This window comes from Benincasa hispida, chromosome 9 (assembly GCF_009727055.1).
Source record: "Benincasa hispida cultivar B227 chromosome 9, ASM972705v1, whole genome shotgun sequence".
In the NCBI taxonomy this organism is placed as follows: Eukaryota; Viridiplantae; Streptophyta; class Magnoliopsida; order Cucurbitales; family Cucurbitaceae; genus Benincasa; species Benincasa hispida.
The window spans coordinates 1,963,255-1,968,832 of record NC_052357.1 but is presented as its reverse complement, the minus strand read 5'-3'; the positions used below and the strand labels follow the sequence as shown (position 1 = coordinate 1,968,832).

General features: G+C 28.9%; 1 long non-coding RNA gene across 2 annotated transcripts; it reads right to left on the bottom strand.

Annotated features, from left to right (window-relative positions):
* Nucleotides 1-1,560: 1,560 nt before the first annotated feature.
* LOC120085109 lies at nt 1,561-3,755 on the bottom strand. Of its 2 annotated transcripts, XR_005483814.1 has the most exons (3): nt 3,481-3,755; nt 2,080-3,399; nt 1,561-1,845 (listed from the first exon to the last, which is right to left on the bottom strand). It is a non-coding gene; the product is annotated as an uncharacterized LOC120085109 (long non-coding RNA). The 2 variants fall into 2 exon arrangements; XR_005483813.1 differs by having other exon boundaries at nt 1,561-3,399.
* Between the last annotated feature and the right edge of the window lie 1,823 nt (nt 3,756-5,578).

Genomic DNA, 5,578 nt, shown 5'->3' with positions numbered 1-5,578 from the left:
ATAATAAAAACAACAAAATAAGAAATACAAGAATTTACTTGAAAATTGCCAAAACCAGAGAAAAATTACGATTCATTAGAGAGAAATTTACCTCATCAATCCCAATTACAACAATAGCCTCTCAAAATTTTTGTATTTCTTACACCTTTTTCTCCGTTCTCACACTAGAGAATAGAAAAAGAAAGAAAAAAAAAAAACTAGAGTTAACACTCCCCATAAACTCAATTTATAGCAACTAGTTAGAGGTTCATGCAATATACTTCGTTCAAAATCTTTAGAACATAAATTTTTAAAATCTAATTGTATCTCTTCATCCAACAAAATCTAATTGAAGACTTTCATAAAATCTAATTTATAATTTCACATTCATAAAATTTAATTGTATCTCTTCATCCAACAAAATAGAATTTCAAATTCGCTTCATTTGATCACATTTCAATGTTTTTCTTACGAAGAATAAAAAATTTTAATTTTTATTTGAAGACTTTAAACTCTCTAATAAAATAAAGTTGGGGGAAAGAAAAACGGAATATACATATTTATTATGTGGAAAATGTGCAGGTAAGAGAGCATGGAATTATTATGTGAAGAACTCGTTTTAAATTTTAATTTATTAATGCTTTATCAACAAAAATTAAGAAAGAAAAGATATTAAAAAAAAAAGTAAATGTAAAGGACGTGGGAACAAGATAAGAATTGTTGAAAGATGTAACAAAAAAAAAAGGGATAAAATTAAATGAAAAAGAAAAAATATGAGTCCACCAGTTCTTTTAATCTGAAAAAGAAACCTTTTGTGAATATTATGGTTTCTTTCAGAGAACTTCTCAATAGGTATTGGATAATCATCGATCGTCAGCGATAACAATCAAATGCCTTAAAGAATGTGGAGTGAACAAACAGTTACAATCTTTGTCTACACCTATAGGCGTCGTTTTTAATGGCAAAGAAGAAGACATCAAACTCTACCATTCTGTTCTTACTAATAGGATTGAACTTTTTCGAGTAACGCCTCTTTGGACACCAAAATCCATTTAAAGTTAATTACTTCTACTCTAAATTCATTCAATCAATTTTTCAATTTATTATTTTTTTCCTTATAATTTTGTTATTGAATCTACTACTCATGAATGAATAAATTTATAAGTAGTATAAATGACTGATTAAATATATAATATTTGAATATAACTTAAGAATGAATTTAATATAACTTATGGGTCTAATATAACTTATGAATGAATTTAAGCTCTCCTTCACTAACTTATGAAGATTAATAAACCAATGTGTAACCGAATGATTTAATTACATTTAACATTTATTCTCCATCTTATTGTAAAATCCTTTTTTAATATAACATTAAGGTAATAAAGATTTGAAAATACGATCTTGATGGAGGTAGTATACGTATATCACTTAACTATGCTCTTAGCTGGATTTCATTTTATAAATTACAAGTAAGAAAATTTATAGAATCATATTTTTATTATGCTCTTTTTATAAAAAGAAAATAAAGAAATACTTCTAAAAAAACTAGGTTAACTTCCAACTTAGGTTGCATTTTGAGTTCATGAATTTATTATTATTTTCATACTGATGTGGCATATTGTTACACCCCGTTACTCTCTTTACCTAAGAAGAGGCGTGAGGACAGCAGACATCAACCTTCTTGTGACATCAACCCTCTTATGACATCACTGTCAATCTGTAAACCTACATTTCCATCTATCTCTAAATAGAAATTCATTAAGTTCAACTTTAAACAAACATGCACTAGGGTGGAGCTTAAGTCTTTTGAAGCAGTGGCAACCTGATCGTGTGTAAGCTAAGCACCTGAAACTCTTCAACTACCTAGGAAAAAGAAAACCATTGAAAACATGAGTTAGAATGTCCAGTGAATGACTATTTAAAGTAAGCATTTATAAACACATATACTTAAAGATGCATAAAATGAATAGCAACTAAAAACATTTACATAGTTTCAGGGTTTAAACATGTTTTTCACTAAATTCATAATAAAAATATCAAACATATCATAATAGCTTTGAAAACGCTTTATGAACAAACATATCGAAAATCTTGTACCCTTTTTAATCTTAGTTGGGTGGAGCCCCTCATGCTCACACTCCCAATGTCGAAACCTTAATTGAGATAGAATTCTACATCACCAACAGCGTCGTTAATAATCATACGTGCACGTAGAGGTCTTCCCTGGTTACTTCCATCTCCTTTAGCATTATGGTGAAGAACAACCCTATATGTTTTCGTCTCCTTCGGTAACAACGAACATCCCCAAAAGGCAAAGCATCCCAGCACACGGCCCAAAGCCTTTATGTATACTACGGTGGGTCCCAAAGACCTTTCCAGATACCTTCTGTCCTAATCCTTCGGTATCAATATCTTCATTGCAACAATCCAGGGTACAAGGTTCATATCTTTTTACAAAGCATGGTTTTAAACATCATTTTCCATACTCAAGTCATCATAATAAAAACTCGAAAGGTCATTGTCATCAAACCACAAAAATAGAATTTCAACTTTCATAAAATCTCATAATAGCGTGGTTGTAAGAAAAACATAGAAATTATATTCAAAAAATTCAATTACATTGTCATAGTCAAGCAGGATAAACCATTTAAAAACAAGTCATCAAATCCAACTGAGAGCATTTAATTTTCTAAAACGTTTTGTCACTCACAAAGCTAAACCATTTGATAACACAACATAAAATCTAATGGAAAGCATTTAGTTTTCTAAAACATTTGTCACTCACAAATCCTCAGACTTATAAGCTTTGCCTACACTCATTCGGCCTGAGACTCAAATACAAAATTTGGGTTATACTTTTACCGTTTAAATTGTTCCAACCCCTAGAAAATAAATCTCGAGACCTCAAATCATACTTAAAAACACCTTAATTATCCTAAAATTACAAAGTCAACCTGAAAGTCTAATTTGATGACGGACAATAAATGACAGTCAGACTTCATCTTCAACCTCCCACTTCAATTTCGGCTCTGTTTTCCAGCAGCACTTTCAGACTTAAATTCATCAAATTCCAGCCAAAAAAAAAAAAAAAACTTTCATTAACGTTTATATACCTTTTACCTATAATTAGAATCAACTAACCTCAAAATTTGGGTGTCCGATTTGCTCTAAAACTCGCGGAATCGACAAAACACTCCACTGCTCTGTTTTGACCGAATTCCTGAGTAGCTTCGAATTTCCTATGAATTCATCAACTTCCAACTAAAATTAGCAAAAAATACTTCATAAAAAATTTTGGAAACCGTCTTAAATTAATGCCTCAAATTTAAGCTTCTGATTCCTTTTCTACAGCCTGGTATTCTCAAAACACTGCAGCTTGCTCAGGTTTGTCCGAAGATCTGATCATCTTTTGTTTTCCTATCATTCCAGCTGTTTCCAATCAGAATTAACTCAACTATCCTTCATAAGAATTGTTAAGGATTGTGTTGACTAGCTTACCTCCAAATTTCAGATCCTAAATCGTTTTCTACAGCTCGAAATCTTCAAAACACTGAAATTTGCTCAATCTTTCCGAACAGCAGACTCACCTCAAATTTTTCCCTGTTTTCACCATCTCCTTCAACACCGAAAGCTCCGGTATTTCCCGAAACACTTCTCCACTCAACCCTCTATTTTTCCTGAAAGAAATTGAAAGGTTTGCTTCAGAAAATGGTTATCACTGACTTAGCAAAACGCTCTTCTTTTTTTTTTTTTTCTTCCTTATCCCCTTCTCTTTATTTATTTATTTATTTAATATTATTATTATTTATTTACTTACTTATTTATTATTATTTATTTATTTCTCCTTTTTTCTTTTTAATTTATTCCTCTTTAAATTTCTTTTCATTTTCTAAAATTCCATTTTCTTCCATTTTCTTCCTTTTCTCTTTTTTGTTTCCAAACTAAGCCTTAGCTTTAATTATCCTTTAATTAATAATCCTGACCTTAAACCATATTAATTACTTTAATTCCTTCCTTAGGAGGATTCAAGACCAAGGGCTTACAAATATATATTAAATTTTGAGATTTTTTTATTTTTTGACAATGTGTATGGACTATGGTAGAGGAATTTAACTTGTAAGCTCAAAGTTAATAGTATAATATTTATGTCAGTTTAAATATGCTCTTAATATTATGTATTTGATTTTTGATATTTTAGCTCGCAGTCTCCATCTGTTGGACTTTATAAGTTATGATTTGGTCCCGATTTTAAAAGATTATATATTGACTCAAATTAAAACAAGCTTGGCCCGTAGTTTCAAACTGTGTTGAAACACATGGGTCACTCCATGTTTGGCCTATTTTTTAACTACATTACTAAATTTGCCTATTTTCTTTAATCACCTGTCGGATAATTATTTAATTTTTAAAATTTAAGTTTATATCCCTAATTATCACGTCATAAAAAGGAATATCGTGACTAAATAATGATTTTCGGATACACTTTTTGATTTTACGTTGGCATTAGCATTGTAGTGCATATTTCAATCTTGAATACAACGACGTTCTATCTTCTTTCTTGTTTTCATCATCCTGTTTCGTCGATTGTAACGTATTTGACGAGAACTATTCAAACAAGTTTTATTGTTACGTCAATGACTTTCCATAAAAAATGAGAGATGGTTTGTTTTGAAATGAAGTTTCCATTTCAATTTTCTTTTAATAGTAAAATACTATCTTTTTATGGAAAGGTGTGTGCTTTAGGGAACTCTTCGTTTTTCGTAAAGATAAATGAACTTAAATATTTATGGAAATCTTAGTCTGTTTTGATTATTTGGAAAATAATAATAATTATTATAATAAGAATAATAAAGAAAAATGGAAGTTTAGACCTGAGGGATAAATGGACCTAATATTAAAGTAGTGTATGTACATACCCCAATAACATAACATGTGTAGTATTTGCATAACAGTGAAAAGAGAATGAAGAACTTTTAAATTTATACCAACAACCAGATTTTTCAAGGTAATTATTTTTTAAAAAAAGGTCTATTTGAGGAAGAAATTAAACGTGCAAATAATTAATTTTCAAAATATAAAAAGATTTATAAAGTACAAATTCCTACAATTTACTTATTTTTTTAAATTTAAAAAAGAAAAGTATAGTTGAAGAAATTTGTAAAAGAATTAAATGCATATAAAGTTTTATATTGAGAGCAACATAAATGCAAAGGAGCAGAGGTAACAAGTGTTTGTTTGGTTTGTAATAGTGTTCATAGTATATTATTATATATAGGCACATGTGACTATGTTTTGCTTTTTAGATAATTGCATAGATTTAACCATCATCTCCTTTTCCAAAACAAATATGTTGTTTTACTTTTTTAAGCTAAACTTTAATTTAGAGAGAGATATTTTATTTTATTTTATTTTATTATGAAACTTATTTCATTTCTTTGGTAGAAAAAGAAATATGAACAAATTGTTGGATATTTATCAAATATATATTGTACATATTCTCTTGATTTAATATTTTTATTATTTCTTTTCAATATTTAAAGGTCTATTTGGTAGATAATTTTTTTAAAAAATAAAGAATTCAAGAAAAATAAAATTG